This window comes from Lipotes vexillifer, unplaced genomic scaffold (assembly GCF_000442215.2).
Source record: "Lipotes vexillifer unplaced genomic scaffold, Lipotes_vexillifer_v1.1 scaffold3, whole genome shotgun sequence".
NCBI classification, from domain to species: domain Eukaryota; kingdom Metazoa; phylum Chordata; class Mammalia; order Artiodactyla; family Lipotidae; genus Lipotes; species Lipotes vexillifer.
Window position 1 is genome coordinate 468,899 of NW_006783631.1, and position 22,183 is coordinate 491,081.

The following is a 22,183-nucleotide window of genomic DNA, read 5'->3' on the forward strand; positions in this document are numbered from 1 at the left end:
CCCGTGTCCCCTGCATCGGCAGGCGGACGCTCAACCACTGCGCCACCAGGGAAGCCCTGGTCCTGGGCTTTTGTTTGAAGAATTTTAATCACAGTTTCATTGCTTGTGATTGGTCAGTTCATATTTTCTATTTCTTCCTGGTTCAGTCTTGGAAGGTTATACCTCTCTAAGAATTTTTCCATTTCTTCAATGTTGTTCATTTTATTGGCATAGAGTTGCTTGTAGTAGTCTCTTATGATGCTTTGTATTTGTGCAGTGTCCATAGTAACTTCTCCTTTATCATTTCCAATTTTATTGATTTGAGTCCTCTCCCTCTTTTCCTTGATGAGTCTGGCTAAAGGTTTATCAATTTTGTTTATCTTATTAAAGAATCAGCTTTTAGTTTTATTGATCTTGGCCGTTCTTTCTTTCTGTTTCTTTTATTTCTGCTCTGATCTTTATGATTTCTTTCTTTCTACTAACTTTGGGTTTTGTTTGTTCTTCTTCCTCTAGTTCCTTTAAGTGTAAGGTTAGATTGCTTATTTGAGATTTTTCTTGTTTCTTGAGGTAGGATTGTATTGCTATAAACTGCCCTCTTAGAACTGGTTTTGCTGCCTCCCATAAGTTTTGGATCGTCGTGTTTTCGTTGTCATTTGTCTCTAGGTATTTTTTTATTTCCTCTTTGATTTCTTCAGTGATCTCTTGGTTATATTGTAACACATTGTTTATCCACCATGTGTTTGTGTTTTTTACGTTTTTTTCCCTGTAATTTATTTCTAATCTCATAGTGTTGTGGTTGGAAAAGATGCTTGATATGATTTCAATTTTCTTAAATTTACCAAGGCTTGATTTGTGACCCAAGGTGTCATCTGTCCTGGAGAATGTTTCATGTGCACTTGAGAAGAAAGTGTAATCTGCTGTTTTTGGATGGAATGTCCTATAAATATCAATTAAATCTATTTGGTCTATTGTGTCATTTAAAGCTTGTGTTTCTTTATTAATTTTCTGTCTGGATGATCTGTCCATTGGTGTAAGTGAGGTGTTAAAGTCCCCCCCTATTACTGTGTTTCTGTCAATTTCCTCTTTTTTTTTTTTTTTAATTAATTAATTTATTTATTTTTGGCTGTGTTGGGTCTTCGTTTATGTGCGAGGGCTTTCTCCAGTTGCAGCAAGTGGGGGCCACTCTTCATCGCGGTGCGCAGGCCTCTCACTGTCGCGGCCTCTCTTGTTGCGGAGCACAAGCTCCAGATGCGCAGGCTCAGTAGCTGTGGCTCACAGGCCTAGCTGCTCCGCGGTATGTGGGATCCTCCCAGACCAGGGCTCGAACCCGTGTCCCCTGCATTGGCAGGCGGACTCTCAACCACTGCGCCACCAGGGAAGCCCTGAATTTCCTCTTTTATAGTTGTTAGCATTTGCCTTATGCATTGAAGTGCTCCAATGTTGGGTGGATGTATATTTATAATTGTTATATCTTTTTGGATTGATCCCTTGATTATTACATAGTGTCCACCCTTGTCTCTTGTAACATTCTTTATTTCAAAGTCTATTTTATCTGGTATGAGTATTGCTACTCCAGCTTTCTTTTGATTTCCATTTGCATGGATTATCTTTTTCCATCCCCTCACTTTCAGTCTGCATGTGTCCCTAGGTCTGAAGTGGGTCTCTTGTAGACCGCATAAATACGGCTTCTGTTTTTGTATCCATTCAGCGAGCCTGTGTCTTTTGGTTGGAGCATTTAATCCATTCATATTTAAGGTCATTATCCATATGCATGTTCTTATTACCATTTTCTTAATTGTTTTGGGTTTGTTTTTGTAGGCCTTTTCCTTCTCTTGTGTTTCCCACTTAGAGAAGTTCTTTTAGCATTTGTTGTAGAGCTGGTTTGGTGGTACTGAATTCTCTTAGCTTTCGCTTCTCTGTAAAGCTTTTGATTTCTCTATCGAATCTGAATGAGATCCTTGCCGGCTAGAGTAATCTTGGTTGTAGGTTCTTCCCTTTCATCACTTTAAATATATTGTGCCACTCCCTTCTGGCTTGTAGAGTTTCTGCTGAGAAATCAGCTGCTAACCTTATGGGACATCTCTTGTGTGTTATTTGTCATTTTTTCCTTGTTGCTTTTAATAATTTTTCTTTGTCTTTAATTTTTGTCAATTTGCTTACTAGGTGTCTTGGCGTGTTTCTCCTTGGGTTTATCCTGCCTGGGACTCTCTGTGCTTCCTGGACTTGAGTGGCTATTTCCTTTCCCATGTTAGAGAAGTTTTCAGCTATAATCTGTTCAAATATTTTCTCGGGTCCTTTCTCTCTCTTCTCCTTCTGGGACCCCTATAATGTGAATGCTGTTACATTTAATGTTGTCCCAGGCTGTTTTCATTTCTTTTCATTCTTTTTTCTTTTTTCTTTATTCTGTTCCACAGCAGTGATTTCCACCATTCTGTCTTCCAGGTCATTTATCCGTTCTTCTGCCTCAGTTATTCTGCTATTGATTCCATCTAGTGTATTTTTCATTTCAGTTATTGGACTGTTCATCTCTGTTTATTCGTTCTTTAAGTCTTCTAGGTCTTTGTTAAACATTTCTTGCATCTTCTCGATCTTTGCCTCCATTCTTTTCCCGAGGTCCTGGATCATCTTCACTATCATTATTCTGAATTCTTTTTCTGGAATGTTGCTGATCTCCACTTCTTTTAGTTGTTTTTCTGGGGTTTTATCTTGCTCTTTCACCTGGTACATATTCTTCTGACTTTTCATTTTGTCTATCTTTCTGTGAATGTGGTTTTCATTCCACAGGCTGCAGAATCGTAGTTCTTCTTTCTTCTGCTGCCTGCTCTCTGGTGGATGGGGCTATGTTAAGAGGCTTGTGCAAGTTTGCTGATGTGAGGGACTGGTGGTGGGTAGAGTTGGGTGTTGCTCTAGTGGGCAGAGCTCAGTAAAACTTTAATGTGTTTGTCTCCTGGGTGAGGCTGAGTTCCCTCCCTACTGGTTGTTTGGCCTGAGGCTACCCAGCACTGGAGCCTACAGGCTCTTTGCTGGAGCTAATGGTGGACTCAGGATGGCTCATGCCAAGGAGTACTTCCCAGAACTTCTGCTGCCAGTGTCCTTGTCCCCACAGTGAGCCACAGCTGCCCCCCACCTCTGCAGGAGACCCTTCAACACCAGCAGGTACGTTTGGTTCAGTCTTCTATGGGGTCACTGCTCCTTCCGCTGGGTCCTGATGTGCACACTACTTTGTGTGTGCCCTCCAAGCATGGAGTCTCTGTTTCCCCCTGTCCTGTCAAAGTCCTGCAATCAAATCCCACTAGCCTTCAAAGTCTGATTCTCTGGTAACTCCTTCTCCCATTGCTGGACCCCCAGGTTGGAAAGCCTGACATAGGGCTCAGAACCTTCACTCCAGTGGGTGGACTTCTGTGGTATACTTGTTCTTCAGTTTGTGAGTCACCCACCCAGCGGTTATGGGATTTGATTTTATTGTGATTGCGCCCCTCCTACCATCTCATTGTGACTTCTCCTTTGTCTTTGGATATGGGGTATCTTTTTTGGTGAGTTCCAGTGTCTTCCTGTCAGTGATTGCTCAGCAGTTAGTTGTGATTCTGCTGCTCTCACAAGAGGGAGTGAGTGCACGTCCCTCTACCAAGACTAGATTCTGATACTCACTACTCTTCTGGGATTTATTGGACTGGACTGCCTGCATTTTCATGTGGCAAACTGAAGAACACAAGACATTTTTAATGCAGTTTTAAAAATTATTATTGAATAATGATACTTGAGTGTTTACTTTTGACTTCTGTAGTAAGTGTCATTATGTAGAACAGTTTGTACCCAGGCAGAGCCTTGTGAAACAAAGATTGTAACCCTTAGCAATCAGGATCGATTATAAACATAAACTGAGACAGCAGAATCAGGGCCTTATCTGAATGCTGTGTTCCAGTTCTGCTCAGTGGATGTTGGAAGAATTTAAATGAGGAGGAGAATCAAGAAAATTATGTAAAGAAAAAAGAAATATAAATTTATTTTGTTTTAAATTAGAAGGGTGTAAAGAAAGACTAAAACTATTTTCAAATTAAAATTATTCTAAAGTAAGTTTTGTTTTGTTTTGTTTTTTTAAGAGCAATGTCCAGGAGTTTTTTTATTGTTTGACTAACAGAACAAAACCAGGCAGAGAAGTCCACAAGGAAATGATGGTCATACTTCATTGCTGCTTGCCATTTGGTCCTTCATCTTCCTAGCACTTATTGTATTTCCTTTGAAAGATTTTAGACATTTATTTAATCACAAATGCAATCCAAGTATGAATAAATAAATGTATTATCTTTTAGGAACCCCCACCCCCATGTTCCTTTAAATAGAAGAAGATGCTAAATGTCTCTTCATAGTTTGTTTGGCCATAGTTGTCCCACCTATAGTTTGAAAAACAGTCTGAAATCCTTTCCTCATTCCATTAAAGAGATCCTGGGAAAGAAGTCCTATTGATATTGTCCATAGTCTCCAAAAGGTGAGGATGGTAACTGGGCTGAAGGCCACTACAAGGGGTCTTCAGCAAATGGAGGATAATTGGGAAATTGGGCAGAGGCAAATCTTGTCAAGGAGACACCAGCTCCTTCAATTAAAGCCCAGAGAATGCCACCCATCGCAGCTGACCCAACCATGGCCACTGGTCTGTTTCTTGCTGCCAGTATGGCTCCTGTTAAGGTACCGCTCATGATGGAGTTCCAGGGATCTTCTTTCCCTCTGACTTGAACCATACTGCAGTCAGTCATGGAAAACAGACCTTCCCCAAACAGCAAAGCTACCTCTCAACTGCAGAGCCCTGGTTTTAACAGCTGTCAAACTCTTTCCTAGTCCGTGGTTTACTCCCACTGGAGAACTGCGAAAACCTTTGATTACCATCACCTATGGTTCTCATCTTAAAGGCCCCACGACAGTCATCCACAATTCGCACGCATACTCTTGTACCTTGACTCCATGGTCAAAATAAATTTTCAAATTCAGTTTAATCTAGGGACATTGTTGATTAAATTTTAGATGACAATTTGGTATCTGACTGAGATGAAGAAACCACATGACAGATTTACTGGTTGCTGTTTTGTACTTTGTGATTTTAGCCCATAGTCAATTTTAAAGGTCTGCTAGTTAGAAGGTGCTGCCTCTCTACTACTGTGACTAAAACCTTTTTGACTTTAATTTTATCTCTGTTCAAAGAATTAACATCCTTTCAAAAGTTCTACAATCACATTGAAATTACTTTTAAAGAGAAGTTAGCTCTAGGTTTTACTTAAAAGACAGATTCTTAAACTTTTAGATATTAGTTAAGGTCTGTACATTTTATTGCATTTTATATGCATTGGATAAATTCAATTTTCAAATGTGACAAATCTTGTTTGAAGGGAAAGAACCCTCACTGAGCAGAATTGTTGCACCCTAGTGTGTACTTTAATTTGGAATTTTCAGAATATGAATTTGTTTAGCATTGCCACAAACAAACAGAGTGCTTATCTATACAAGTCCCCCATCCTAAAGAAGAACTTTGAATTTGGGTATCTATGCACAAACAAAAAGAGAGGATTTTCCTGTTAGTCCTTTGATATAATGTGGTTATTAGCTGCTTGATTTTATTTTATTAAATTTTAAAAATTTTCGGCCACACTGTACAGTTAGCAGGATCTTAGTTCCCCAACCAGGGATTGAACCCATGCCCTCAGCAGTGAAAGCCCAGAGTCTTAACCACTGGACTGCCAGACAATTCCCTTAGCTGCTTCATTTTAAAACTTTATAGAAGAATGTGTTTGAGGGCAGACGTGTTGGTAAATCTGTTTCTGTTGCCAAGAATACAAGAGGACAACCCAACCTTTCATCGTGGTGAAACTCATTTATCATCCTGTCACTGCACCATCTTTTTCCAGTTTCATCCTGGACCAGGATTTCATGGCACAGAAAAAAACCTGGGCATCAAACCATAGCATATGAGCAAGTGGATGGCCCAAATGTTTGAGAGCATAAACATCCCTCTCTCACTGGGCACCAGTTGAGAGGGTTGAAGCCCATTCATTGTAATTGCAGTTCAGAGTAGAAGAAACTGTGCCCAGATGAGAAACAATTTGAATGTTTGTGTGGATTTGGATTTTAATAGCTCTGTCACGTTCCATCACTGTTTGCTTGAGCATTTCCCCGATATGTTCTCCCACACTGAGGCCATTTCTGCTTCTTTCTTGATATCACTTACATTTAAAAAATGTGGTTTTCCATGCTGTCTTCTCCAGTCTCAGTTAGGTTTGAAATATAATAAATGGTCAGTAAAAATATAGCCCCCTAGGAGCTTAAGTCCTGAAATAATATTAGAAATGATTTAGTGTAATATTTACTTACTGTAACATTTTTCTTTCCTTTTTAGTTCTCACTCATCTGAAGATACATCTCAGTCTTTGCTAAAATTTTATTTTTTCAAAATTAATATTGATAGTGTCATTAATTTCTAAACCTGAAGGATGCTAAGTACCATTTTTTTACATAAAGAAAAGACATACATGGAAGGAGTTTGTAATGTTGAGCCATGAACGAGTGATAAATATAGTCTGTTAATGAGACTGTACAGGACGACACTACTGTCATGAGAGACAGAGTGTGCCTTACATAAGGGCAAAACGGCTGGTCTTCCAGTGACACATTCAGCACTGTGATGGAGTGTGACAAACAGGTGGACATGGCAAACTTTGAGACATATGCTAATAACACACTACTGAGAGATATTTAGGGTGGGTACCTACTGTGATATTATCAACTGGAAATGTGCACTTTGGTACTGTCATAGAATTTTGGCATAGCCCTGCTGTTTGTATCTAGCTGTTTAAGACATTGAGGACGAAGCAGTGAATCTTACTAAGGGAGAAAACAAAGTGATGCAATCAAAATTAAAAGTTATTTCAGATACTATTGCTGGTTGCTAATTGTTATAGGTTATCCTATCACAAATTTAGTATATAGTATATATACATATATTTGTTCATTTCACTTTTGATAATGTTACCTTATTCAACATATTTAAAATTTAATCCACCATAATTCCTTCCAGAGGAGTCTCCTTTCTTACTATTTTAATGCCCTTATGGTATATTATTGTAACTACAATAAAATTAATTAAACAAGGAGTCTATTAGACTGAGGTGGCTCTAATGCCTCGGCAGCCTACTAAGCAAACCAAAACCTAAGCCAGAAGCAATGCACCAGAATCCAAAAAAAACCCAAAAGAACAACCGATCACAAGTAGCCCGCTTTTCCAAATAGGGCAACTGCTTAAGTATAGCCAGTCGAATAACGTATTTGTTTTTCTTCTGCGTCTTCTCTATGAAAACCTTTTCCCTAGCTTCTGTCATCAGGGAGCTCCTAACCATTTTTGGTTTGGTGCTGTCCAATTTGAATCAGCTTGCGTAAATAAACCTTTGAAAAAAATTTATGTGCCTCAGTTTACCTTTTAACACTACCTATACCTCTAATACAAAAGGAGCCTTTTCCTGAGAGCTTTCAACTTTTTCTCTTTCACCTGGGAGGTAGATCTCTCTGACTCTGTTTTGTCCTTATAAGTTATAAAGAACCTATGAGTGTTGGTGTCTATCCATTACCATAATAGAATCTGAGCATTAATATTTATTTTGGTGGGCATGCCCAATTTACAAAATCCAAAATTTATTTTCATAACCTAGCTTACAGTGGGTGTATTAAATGAGTACAAGTTTTAGTGGCTTGTTGGCTTAATAGGCTCAATTAGTTGAAAAGGATAAATGGATAGTTATCAAAAGCATCCTGCCTTAAGGGTTAGAATGGGGAAGTAATATGCCTTACTACTCAGAAATTCTTTTATTAATATCTTAGTAATCTCCTTCATGACATCACTTATTCCCATTTTATTTCTTCTCTTTGTGTATCTCCTTTGACTCTCCTAAAACAATATGGTTAATTTTATAGAGGGGATTCCTAATTTCATAAATTCTTTAAAATAGTATTGGGCAGTGTAGTGACCTGGCTTTTCTCACCTCTTCAGTCTCTCTTCCCACCATTACTTCGAAGAAGTTTGCAGTCCTACACATTGAAAACCACTTTCAGTTCCTGGAATGGACCTTGCTTCTTTCAAGTTTTATGACTTTATTTATATTGTCCCTATTCTTGGAAATATTCTTATCCTCCTATTACAATGGGATAGCTTTCTGACATTCTTTGAAGGTTTAGTAAAACCATTATTATTATTTTTTTTTTTCTTTTTGGAGTTTTCTGAGTTTACTTCTTCTGGCCTGAGATAGGTACTCTTTCTATGTGCCTACTTAATGCTTACGTATTTAATAATAGTCACCTTTTAGATGTTTTGATTCACTTACTATCCCAACAACCCTATTGAGTAAACAGCTATAATTGTTATCAGCCTCTTCTTATACATGAGGAAACTGAAGCAAAAAACAAACTAGTACTTGCCTAAGGTCTTACAGCTAGTAAGTGACAGAATGAGTTTTGAAGACAAAAGGTCTAGTAGCATCACTATACAAACCAGCGCTGTCCAATAGAAATCTGAGTTACAAATGTGATGTAATTCATAAATTTTCTAAAGAATACATTGAAAAAGTAACTGCTGAAATTAATTGTGTTAATACATTTTGTTTAATACAATATATCCCAAATAACATTTCAAGCATAATCAGTACAGTATTAAAAATTAGTATTAAAAATGAGGTATTTTATATTTTTTATACAAGGTCTTCAAAATGCAGTGTGTATTTTATACTTACAGGATATCTCAATTTGGGCTAGTGTTTTAAAGTACATGTGGCTAATTTCTACCTTCAGTTGATAACACAAGTCTTTACTCTTAATCACAGTACTGTACTCCTCTTTGTATGGAAATAGTTTTATTTGCCTGTATCCCCCATTGAACTCTGAACTCCTTAATGAGTGAGGATGTTTTGTATCTCTAGCACATAGAATAGGTATTTCCTGATACATAGTACAAACTTAATGAATATTTATTGAATTTTGTTGCTGAAGTACATTGTTAAGTTGAAATTTCAAGATATTCAAAATAAATGACCAAATGCATACATTTGCCGCTCTTGAGCAGATCATGAGAGAAAATTGAGATGACAACCAGGAAGACAGTTGTATCTTTCAGGACAACAGGATATATGTAAGGTTCCGTTTTAAGGATGTATGTAAATGCTGAATTTCACTAAAATCATATTATAAAATAATAAATGACAACATGGTCTAAAAGTGTCACAATTTTTAAATTATTATAGAATACTGTGTTTTGTTACATTTGTTTAGTGAAAAAGGGGGTCAGAATTAACATTGTATCAACATGTTTGGTAGAATCATGAGTGGAATCATGCCTCATGCATTGTAGATACCCAATAAATACTTTCTAATCTGAGTTTTTTGAGCCAGGGGTAGCAACCTCAACTCCTACAGGTATTTATTTATTTATTTGAAATCCGATCCAACTTGCCATCAGTTTGGACAAGCTGGGACCATTTCTCAAAATGAACTCCACTATAGTCAAATTGTTCTCCCCAAATGAAAGAAGCTTCCCTTGATGCTAGTCAAAGAGTGAGGGCTCCTTGACTCAGAACCAGATGCGAGCTTAATACCAGCCTTCCATTTCAGCTCAATTACATTCTTGGCAGCCTATGAGGCTCATAGGGTAAACTTTTTATAACAATTATCAATATCAGCCAATTTTTCAGAATGGGCAAGAATAAACTTCAATAGTTCCAGGATGAGTTTTCAGTCTTCCAAAGGTTCTCTCTGGCTAACTGCCATGGAGAATATTGTAGGAGCATGAAGAGTGCAGTTTTATGCAACACTCTAGAAATCAGTTAACTTTATGTTTAGTTAGATTGTGAAGATTTTATCAAGCTGAATTAACTATTTAATGCTGTTTTAGGGTGCTGTTTCTTTTTGTGAGATATGGAAACTGTTCATTTTCTTGTGATATTTTATATACAGGACTGCAGCTGTGTGTGTGTGTGTGTCTGTGTGTGTGTATTTGTGTGTGTGTGTGTATAAGTATTATCTAGCAATGTTTAGAGGTTGGCCTATCATTGACTCTGTCATAAAACTGTCATGGATGAAAGAGAGAGAGCATCCTACTGATGGGCTACAGGCTCAGTAAGAACCCGGAACATTTGGATGTGTTTATTGGGGTTGAAATTTTTGTTAGGAGTAGAATTGATATTCAGGGTGATTTGAAATGATATTAAGTTCTTAAACCCAGGAATGGCTAAATCCTGTCATTATCCAGCATTCTTTATATTTTGTAACATCAGGTACATCATTATACAAGGAACTATTAATTATAAACACACACAACTCTATTATTCACTGAATGTCCATAACCACAAAAGTGAAATTCTTTCTTCAGTTGTAATAAGGCATTTAGATTTCTTTCAAAGTTTAAGTGAAAACTTTCCTTTCCTTAAAAATCTAAATTTTAACACCATGCTGCTCTAAAAACTAAAGCAAATATTTTATATAAAAGAGAAGAGGGTGAGAAGCCATAAGTATCCTCTTGCCTCTCAGCCAGGCTTTAATGTGTTCAACCCACGGAGGCAGGAATTTAAAAAAGGCACCAGAGGGCTTCCCTGGTGGCGCAGTGGTTGAGAGTCCGCCTGCCGATGCAGGGGACACGGGTTCGTGCCCCGGTCCGGGAAGATCCCACATGCCGCGGAGCGGCTAGGCCCGTGAGCCATGGCCGCTAAGCCTGCGCGTCCAGAGCCTGTGCTCCGCAACGGAAGAGGCCACAACAGTTGAGAGGCCCGCATACCGCAAAAAAAAAAAAAAAAAAAGGCACCAGAGACCACATGGAATTCCATGGAATTTCTTCTTAGGAATTCAACCACAGAGATTCTGGAAGCATAAGAAACAGCAATACCTCAACCATGACCTTTGAACATAGTGACCCCTCACATTAGTAATTGTTTAATTTGGTTTATACAAATATAGTTATTAAATATGGAGTGTCTTAAAGGAGCTAACACACCTCTTTCAATAAATACAAATTATAGTTTACAATATGCCCCAAGAGTAGTGCACCATCATTTTTATAAAATGTTAATATATCCCCCTATTACTAGAAAAAAAGAAAAAGTATGGTGGAAATAATCACAATTGAGGTTTTGTGAAATATTTCATCATAGTAAAATATCTGAATATCACTACAGTAAATGTAAACAGTCAAATATGTTTAGCTTTGTTTAACAATCTCATAACTTTTTGCTGATGGATCAGTTTTAGTGAAATTTGTGTTAGAGTCTTTGAAGCATATTTTGAAATACAGCATATCTTTTAATCTTTATGTGAATTGGTTTCATTTACTAACATTTGGAGGAGATCTCTTATTCTGAGGGAATCTGATGGGAATTCTGAAGAGTGTTTGAAAAGTGGTAATTGTGGCACTTTGGGAAATGCTGGGAGAGGGCCAACCTGAGGGCCACAGGTGCTTTTCCCAGCCAGCAAGGAGGCTTAAAAGCAAGAAAGCTTTCTAGCACTGTGCCAGGAGTTGAGCTAGGGCCCTCAATAAAAGGGAATTGGATTTATCTGTAGATAAATATAACATTTCTTTGTTCTTTTCTATTTAAAAGATACACACGTTGTGATATATACCTCTAAAAAAACTCTGTCAATCCTACAGAGAAAGGGGTCCAGGGAACTCCTTCCACCTCCAATTTATTAATACTACGTTAAAAATGTGTATTACTTTTAAGAAATTTAAACACGACAGTTAAAATACAAACATTAAACTTATAAGCAGTCAAAAATTATGCAAAAGAAATACAAATACTATGAAATTCTACTTCTGCAAAATCTTGGGTAACAATCTGAAGGTGGAAATCTTGATGATATACAACATTTAATGAAGTTTCAGAATCTATTTCTGCTACTGCAAAGAAATGTCATCATCAACAGTACAGAAATAAAAATTTAATAATTCGATGCATGTTGCATAAAGGAATATTTTGCAGCCATTAAAAAAAATGTAAAATAATATGAAAGAATCTAGCATAACCTTTTCTATCATTAGGGTTAAAATTGGTGTACAAAAGTTCATCCAGTCTGATTTAAAATGCTTAATATAAAAAGATAAAGCTAATTGTATTATCTTTGTCAGGGTTTTCTAGAGATACAAGACCAATTTTCTTCCTATCTATCTATCTATCTATCTATCATCTGTCTATCTATCCATCTATGTATCTATCTAGAGAGGGAGGGAGGGAGGGAAGGAGGGGGAGGGAGAGAGAAGGAGAGAGAGGGAGGTTAATTTATTATAGAAATTGGCTCATACAGCGATGGAAGTCAAGAAGGCCCGCAGTCTTTCATCTGCAAGCTGGAGAACCAGGAAAACTAATGGGTTTCATTCAGTCTGAGTCCAAAGTGCCACAGGACCACTGATGTCTGAGGGTAGGAAAAGAGTTGCCCCAACTCAAGCAAAAAGAGCAAATTCACTCTTCTCTAGCCTTTTTGTTCTATTCAGACCCTCATTTGAATGGATACTACCCACCTACATTGGTGAGCTTCTTTACTCAGTCTTTCTCAAATGCTAATCTCTTCCGGAAACATCCTCACAGACACAGCAAGAAAAAATGTTCTACCACCTATTTGGGAATCCCTTTGCCCAGTCAAGGTGACACATAAAGTGAACTATCACAAGAACTCATAGAATTTTAATTTCTTTTCTAATATTTTCATTAATTTCTAAAGTGAGTTGTGTTACCATTTAAGTCATAAATACAGGGGAAGGATTCTTCAAAGATGGGTCTAGGTAGGAATTTATCTCCCTAACTAGACAACAATTGTACTGGCAGAATCTGTCTGATATAACTCTTTTGAAATTCTGGAGTCTGTTGAAGGTTTGTAACTTCTAAGGGGAGGGTTTGGATAGCAAATTGCAGATAACAGTCAATTTCAACTCTTAGTACAGTACCAGTTACCCCTCCTTCACACCTCAACCTGGGAAAGGAGGCAGTGCACATGTTACAGGAGAAGCTTGCAGGAGCCAGTGTGGACAAAAAGCACCCTGTCTTCCTTTGGAGATCAGTGTTCTATTTGCTGATTGTTGCTTCTGATCACAGAGGTGCAGAGAAAGAGGTGGTGGTCATTGTTGTTATACCTACCCCACTGTTGTAAGGCCCTCTCCTTTTGGCTGAAGTGACTTCTAGTGATATTTAAAGGGCCAGCACCTTCCACCCCTGCCCCCTCCCTCTTTTTGTTCTTTTTCTCCTTTTGGGAGCCAGACATTGAAGACTGATATATTTAAAATCAACTGCCTATATATAGGGCAATTAGAAAGTCACTACACATGCCTAGGGAAAAGCACAGGATCAAAAAAGACCTGAAAAACCCATAAGCTTACACCTCAGTGATCTTTAGCACAGGAACAGCCTATAACAATCAAAAACAAAAGATAAAAAAACAGAAAACCCTGAGGAAGGAGGAGAATCTGGTTTCCAGAGTTACCACACTACTACATTTAAATGACCAATTTTCAACAAAAACTAAAAAGGCTTAAAAAGTATAGCCTATTCAAAGAGAAAAAAAGTAAATTTGTTAGGTCACAAATTAAGTCTCAGTGGATTTTAAAATGTAGGTATCATACAAAGTATCTTCTCTGATCACAATGGGATAAAGTTAAAAATCAATAACAGAAGAAACACTGGAAAATTCACAGATTTGTGGAAATGAGACAACACACTGTTTAAAAATTAATGGATCAAGGCAGAAATCACAAGGGAAAGTAAAATATACTTAGATATAAATGAAAATGAAAACACAGCATGCCTCTAAATATATTGGATGCAGTGAAAGCAGTGCTAGGGGAGAAGTTTATAAATATCAGCAGTTACATTAAGAAAAAAAGAAAGCTTTCAGATCAACAACCTAATTTTATAACTTAATGAACTAGAAAAAGAAGAAAAAACTAAACCCAAAGCTAGAAGAAGGAAGGAAATCATAAAAGAGCAGAGAAAAACTAAATAAATAATAGAAAAAAAGTAGAAAAAAACCCAGTGAAACCAAAAGTTTATTCTTCAAAAAGATCAACAAAATGGACAAAGTTTTAGGGATTTCCCTGGAGGTCCAGCAGTTAAGACTTCGTGCTTCCACTGCAGGGGGCACGGGTTTGATCCCTGGTTGGGGAAAAAAGATCCCTCATGCCACGAGTTACAGCCAGAAAAAAAAAAAAAAGGACAAACCTTTAAATAGATGGACTATTTAGAAAGAAATAGAGAGAAAGATAGAGAAAATATTCAAATCACTAAAATCAAATGAAAGTGGGGACATTACTAGTGGTTCTACAGAAATAAAAAAGGATTTAAGAGAGTACTATGAACTAGTGTACATCAACAAATTGGATAACCTAGATGAAATGTACAAATTCCTAGAAACATAAAACCTACCATTAATAAATGATGAAGAAATTAAAAATCTGAATAGAGCTATAACTAGTAAGAAGATTGAACCAGTAATCAAAAATCTCCTAACAAAGAAAAGCCCTGGATCTAAATGCTTCAATGGTCAATTCTACCAAACTTTAAAGAAGAAATAGCATGAATCCTTAAAGAAAATATGAATAAATGGAAAGATATACCATATTGATGGATTGGAAGACTTATTAAGATGTAAGTACTGGGCTTCCCTGGTGGCGCAGTGGTTGAGAGTCCGCCTGCCGATGCAGGGGACACGGGTTCGTGCCCTGGTCCGGGAGGATCCCACATGCCGCGGAGCGGCTGGGCCTGTGAGCCATGGCCGCTGAGCCTGCGAGCATCCGGAGCCTGTGCTCTGCAGGGGGAGAGGCCACAGCAGTGAGAGGCCCGCGTACCGCAAAAAAAAGATGTAAGTACTACTCAAAGTGATCTACAGATTCAATGAAATCCTTACTAAAATCCCAGCAATGTTTTTTGCAGAAGAGAAAAGACCATCCTAAATTTCATACGGAATCAAAAGGGACCACGAATAGCCAAAAGAGTCCAGGACAAGGGAACAAATTTGGAGGACTCAAATTTCCTGATTTCAAAACTTACTACAAAGCTACAGTAATCAAAACAGTGTAGTACTGGCATAAAGAAAGACATATATAACAATGGAATAGAATAGAGAATCCATAAGTAAACCTTAACATGTACGATCAAATGATTTTTGGCAAGAGTGCAGAAATATTCATTGGAGAAAGGACAATTTTTTTGACAAATGATGCTGGGAAAACTGGATATCAACATGCAAAATATTGAAATCGGACATTTACTTAACACCATAGACAAAAACTGTACATGGTGTTAGGTAAATGTATATGTTGATGTACACTAGTTCATAACTCAGAATGGAGCCATGACCTAAATTGAAAACTTAACACTATAAAAATCTTAGAAGAAAACATAGTACAAAAGCTTCACAACATTGGATTTGACAATGATTTTTTGTGTATGACACCAGAATCACAGATGAATAAAAGGAAAAATAGACAAATTGGGCTTCATGAAAATTTTTTTAAATGTACACCAAAAGACACTATCAACCGAGTAAAAGGTAGCCCCCAGAATTGGAGAAAATATTTGAAAATCATGTATCTGATAAGGGATATCCAGAATATTTAAAGAACTCCTAAGACTCAAGCACAAAAATACCAAACAATCAGATTCAAAAATTGGCAAAGAACTTGAGTAGACACTTTTCTAAGGTATACAAATTGTCAATAAGCTTATCAAAAGATGCACAAAATCACTAAACACTAAGGACGTGGACATGCAAGTCAAAACCATGATGCGATATCATCTCACATGCATTAGGACGGTTTCTGTACAAAACAAAACAAAACAAGCAAGCAAACAAACTCAGAAAATAATGAGAGTTGGCAAAGATGTGTAGAAATTGGAATCCTTGTGCACTACTGGTGGGAATGTGAAATTGTACTGTCACTGTGGAAAACAGTATGGAGGTTCCTTTAAAAATTAAACATAGAATTACCATATGATCCAGAAATTCCACTTCTGGGTATATCACCAAAAGAATTGCAAGCAGAGTCTTTAAAAGATATTTTGTACATCTGTGTTCATAGAAGTATTATTCACAATTGCTAAAACATGGAAACATTTCAAGTTCCCACCGATGAATGCTATGTACATGCAATGAAGTATTATTTATCTAAAAATGAAGGAGACTCTGGCACTAGCTAGAACTTGAATTAATCTTGAAGTCATTTTGCTAAGTAAAATAAACCAGTCACAAAAAGACCAATACTGTATGATCCCCCTTATATGAGTAGTGGAAATCATAGAGACAGAAAGTAGAATGGTGATTTCCGGGGACTGAAGGAAGAGGGATTAGTGAGTTACTGCTTAATGGATATAGAATTTCAGTTTTGCAAGATGAATAAAGGGTTCTGGAGATGGATAGTGGTAATGATTGCACACTGATATAAATGTACTTAATACTTCTGACTGTACACTTATAAAGATGGTAAATTTTATGAGTATTTTAACATAATAAAAAATTTAAAAAAGAACATAATTACTTTTTAAGTAAAAATACTCATGGATTAATCTTTGATATGATGACATGGGGTCTAGTGTAAGAGTAGGAGGACTTGGTTAAGCTTCCTCCATTATCATGGTCCTTTCGACCCTTTAGAGGTTACCACTCCATCCTTGCTGAGCTTCAGAGGTGGGTCTGCCTGCACCAGTCAAGCTGGGACTAGCTCCACTGTTAGCCAGACGCTCCCTTGGTTTCTGACCAGATTCTGATAGCTGACACCGATAAAGCTGGGAGAAGCACCCTACAGAACAGACATGGAGGTATCTGCTCCTGATTTTGCCATGTTCAGGTCTCAGTTACTTCCCATAATGAGACATTGCAAGGGCTTTCAGGAGTTACCCTTTCAACTCCTGCGTCTGTGTTCAGGACACCAGCCAGCACTGGGCGGGTTGTGTGCGGAAGGGGTTAGAGATCAGGTAGTAACATCTTCTGGAGCAGCTGTTTCAACTCTCATTGACAAATTGTACTTAAAATCTGTCCCCCATCAGAATTCTGACCCCACCATTCTCTTAATCGTCTAATGTTAGTCCTGTTAACTAAGTTCCCTGAGGCTCAGTTTTCTCTAATGTAACAACAGCCATTACTGTGAGAATTAAATAAGTATAAATGCCTAATAAAATTCCTTTCTTATTGTGGAAGTTAATAAATGTCATTTTTTAATATGCCATATAACTTTATTTTATTTTACTGACTAAATTTTAGTTGCCATTTTCTCCCCTTTATATTTCCAAGGAACATGGTAAACACTTAAGTAGTTGTTTGATTATTCTAACAATACATTGAAAAATTGTGTTTATTATTTTGTTAATTGTTTATCAGAATACTTGATAAGGACAAAAACTAGTGTGTGTTTTCTATATTATGTCTCATCTGTAAACAAATTACATACTAGTTTGTCGTATTTTTGCTTCCAGCTGTGCCCCAGAGCAAATATTATGAGGGTGAAATGCAGGTGAAGTGGGGTAGGAGTTACAGATGTGGCTCTTATCTGCTTAATGATGTCTATAATGTCATATTAGGAAGAGGGACAGGAAGGTTCATCTTTTTGAAGCAGAAACATAATTTTCAATGCAAGATATATCATGTTTTTTAAAAGATCATGGGAGACAAAAAAGGTGAAGTAAAATGCTTAAGGAGAGACATCTGTTCTCGCTGATTCTTTAACTCACTTTAAACTTGGAGAAACAAAGCAAAGTGACAGTTAACTCTTGTGTTTTGTCAGGCCTAGATCTTTAGCTCTTGTATAAAAGTAAGCAAGCAAGCTACCATCTGTGCAAACAGGTGGCTTGAATGATGTGGAGTATTAAAAAAATCATATTTGGAGCAATGGCAAGGAACAGAGAATTTAAGAAAACTCAAGAATTTCTTTAGTAACATGAGAAATGTGAACCATTGATTGTGTGAGTGTTAGAAGATAAAATGTGGAAATTAAAATGTGGAAATATTTGTCCAAAAGCCTCTTCATGATACACATATTCCCATAGTAATTCTATCATCAGTGCACTTACCCCAAGCAGCAGATGGCACACTATTACCCTTGTGGCTCCCTCAACAGACTAACTGAGGCCATCTTGGAAACAGTAGTAGGGAAGATGCCGTATGCCACAGCATTACTAAGGTATTGCTCACCCTTGACTTATTTATGACTTAGTAGTCACTCTCCTAGCTTCATAAAGGAGGTTCTTGAAGCCTTGAGGCTGAGTGGAAAGAAAAGCATACACAGACTGGAGGGTCAGCTTAAGGAACCAGTATAAGCATCAGTTATTAGTTGACAGACAGCCAGTGTTGCAAAAAATTGGACTGGATTTGGAATCCTCATCCAGGAATTTAATTGCTGATTTCTCAGTGTTTTCACCTAACTTCCTGTGGCTTTATTTTTGAGAAAATGAAGGGATTAGACAAGATGACCTCCTTGCTTCCTTCCAGCTCTTCAAAATATTTTAGAGCCCATTAGATTGGCAACATTATTTTTAGGACTCCTTTTATAGAAACAATCTGTGAAAATTACTGATAAAGCAATTAGGTACTCATATATCTGTATGACTAATGTTAAATATTCATAGTTTATTCACGATCTACTGTGTGTAGATCCCTGCATTAACAGAAGTGAGGATGAGAAGGTTCAAAGTAAAGGAGAAGGTGAATTATAGATAGCAACCATAATGCAGAAACAAACCATTTTTGTTTCAAAGACGTTGAAGAATTTAGCATTATTTCAAATAGTGGGAACAAATACCAGGTAAATATCACGTATATATATTTTTTCTATTCTACCGACAGTTTTGTTTTTAAAGCCAAAATAAATCTAAAAATGTATATTTTAAACTTTTGGCCTCTCAGCCGTCTCTTCTTTGGTCTTTATGTTTTTTCTGATTTATTTATCTTTTAATAAGAACTTTATTGAGGTAAAATTCATGTACCATAAAATGCACCCCTTTAAAGTATACAATTCATTGTTTTTTAATATATTCATAGAATTGTCCAACCATCGCCCCTATCTATTTCCAAAATATTTTCACTGCCCCCCATACTCATTAGCAGTCATTTCCCCTTTCCCTTTCCCCTTCTCCCCTGGCAACCACTAATCTACTTTCTATTTCTATGCATTTTCCTACTTGGACATTTCCTATACATTGAATTATATAACATGTGGCTCCTTTAGATTTGCTTTTTTCAGTTCGATTGTTTCCAGGCTTCATCCCTCTTGTAGCATGTATCATCAGCTCCTTTATTGACAAATAATGTTCTGCTGTATGACTATATAACATTTTTAAATCTATTTATTAGTTTATGATATTGAGTTGGTTTCCTTTATCATTGGCTTTAGATCTTAATATTATTTTATTTCTTATATTATTGAGTGAATAATTAACCCTTGGAACTTCCTTCTATTCTTCTTGACTAGTTCTCATAAAATGTATATGGTGATTTTACAATGCACAAAATGGAAAGATTTAGAAATTAATTCAGTGAGACACATAAACACCAACTATGTACTCAGTTCTATTCTAAGTAATGTGGTAAATAAGGAAATTTGAATATTTCCTTTTAAAAAGAGTATGTGCACTTTTTAATGATTAATAACAATATCTGATAAGGATGGAATATAGGTCGAGTGGAGAATTATTTTTTAAAATGCTAGTTAAATCATCATAATCAGCTTTGCTACCTCCATCATCAACAAAGCCAGGATCACTCATTGGGCACATACGCTGTATAAGATATTGCATTTTTTGGCATACATTGGAGTGTTTTATATTCAAACAACTTAATTGGGACATGGTTTTTTCTTATTTCAAATTAGAAGAGTAAATTACAGATAGCTAATGTAACCAGACCCAAAATTAAATGCTTAGGAATAAGAAGAGTCAGATTTTATCCTAAATCTCTAAAACATACTCCATATATATGTGTGTCAGTGTGTGTATATATATATAACATAGTATTATACTATGTAATATATATTACATTATATATACTTATATATTGTACTATATAATATATATTACACTATGTATACTTATATACATACATGTACTATAAATATAGAATATATATGTGTATTTTATATATTTATATAAATTATATACTTGAAAAGGAATCATGGTGGAGGGACGGACTTTGAACTTATCCATGATGTTTAGTTTCAAGATTTGGTTGATCAGAGTTGGGATTGAGATCAGTGGTTTGAGGAAAAGAATCACAGTAATAAAAAGCATCCTTTCCACTGCAATGCTGTGGTACCACTAAATGATTTTAAATCACATGTTTAGAGTTTATCCTTATTGGCAAGACTCATTTGTAATTTCAGTCCATACCTTGGCAAATCTGGTCTCTCTTAACAACTCAACAGGAGAGTTGAAACTTTGATGGAGATTTGTGATTCTTCCAGGACATACATGTACATCTCCTCAGCAGTATCAGATTGATCTGTTGCCAATATGTTTTCTCCCCTCTTAGGAGAGTGAATCTCTGACTACACATCCTGGCAAACCCACACATTCCTCCTGCCAGGCTTCCCCAGTGGGCCACAAAAAGTCTTATGCTTTCAGGCAAAATCATTTTTCTCTAAGGGAAGTGTGACTTGGGAATATGGCAAGGCCCCAAATAACCTGGAAAGTTTCCTCAGAATTTTAACAATTACTGAAATATATTTCCTTTTATGGACCCATTCTTCTGCTACAAAGTACCCATCACACACACACACATACACACACACACATAATCAATTGTGCTGCACTTTCCTGCATGATAAAATGCCAGTGTATGGTAGGTTTGGAGAGGCATTGTTTTTGTTGTAAATAACACCCTTCATAAATAAAATCAGTCTTCATTAATGCACATACACTGTATAATAGATCTGTTACCTATTTCACTTATCCAAACTTGACCTTATTCTGGCATCCACAGGATTATTTCTTTTCTTAAAATCAACACATACCCAACACTCAGCAGGAGTGGACATGAGATTTAGTCCTGTGCCTGTTAGTACATCACATACCCCTAACATGCAGGGCAAGAATGTTTACCTGGCCCAATCAGGACCAGAGACAGCAGCGAAACTCTGATTGAGTATCCTAGAAAAAGAATCTTAATTTTTCCTGTTGGGCTTGAAAGTGAGAGGCCATGAGGTTTTAGTGATATTTGGATCATGAAGGGAAAGCCTGTCTGAATAGAGCAATCTGAAAAACTATAAGATAGTACACTTGGCCTGATGAAATTTGAGCCCTTGCATCAACTGGTACCTTGAAGCCAGACATACAATAAAATACTTTTTAGACTTAAATCCATTTGGGTCAGGTCTTCCAATACTTGAAACAGAAATAATCCTTTAATTTGTTCCCAATTCCTACCCTTATATATAAAATAGTAACAACTTATCCATGTGTTCTTATTTGATCAATCTTCTCCTAAGAGCATGAATTAGTATAATAGCTGTTTATAGTTAGATAAATTTCATCTTAAGCATATGACAGAATATGATTAAGTTCATTATACAACTTGGACTCATCAGCATTTTTCTTTAATCAACTGAGTTTTTCTAATGAACTTTAACAGTGTTTAAAAAAGAAAAATACAAACAAAACTAAATATGCTTGAGAAGTGATTTAATCCAAACTCAAAAACCAAAATTATTGCCCAAAGTTATTGCCTCTGTCCACTAAACTTAGCCATAGAACTAACTAGAGTTTTCTTATATTGGTAAATATCCTATAAGTGTTTTAATATATTTTATATTTCTGTTATAATCCCCAGAGTCTGATTGTCTTTCAGTATGTGAATTTTTAAGCAGTACTTTTGTCACTTATTTCAATATTTTTTCTGTTTAAATCAACACAATACTTCCATTTCATTCAACTAAGTCAATTTCCTATTCAATTAAGTCTTACCTTATGGTTCAGTTATATACTACTTGGAGTGCGGTGATCAATTTTAATCTCTAGAGATTTAATTGAAAATGAAGAAATTGATAAAGGTATGCCATTATGCACTTGAAAAGTCACAGCATCTGTTGTTTAGATGTATGAATTAGTTGTACAAAAAAAAATTTCCTCAGTGCTACTTTGTAAAACTATGTTCAGGACTAAAATATCTACATTTACTTTATTCTTTTTTTTTTTTTTTTTTTTTTTTTTTTTTTTCGGTATCG

The 22,183-nt window shown here is 36.4% G+C and overlaps 1 protein-coding gene and 1 pseudogene across 2 annotated transcripts in view; one reads left to right on the top strand and one right to left on the bottom strand.

The window, feature by feature from the left end:
* DPP10 (dipeptidyl peptidase like 10) overlaps nucleotides 1–22,183 on the top strand; it is a 681,887-nt gene that overhangs the window by 287,413 nt on the left and 372,291 nt on the right. The window lies entirely within an intron of this gene.
* LOC103085152 (mitochondrial import inner membrane translocase subunit Tim17-A pseudogene) lies at nucleotides 4,437–7,358 on the bottom strand (annotated as a pseudogene).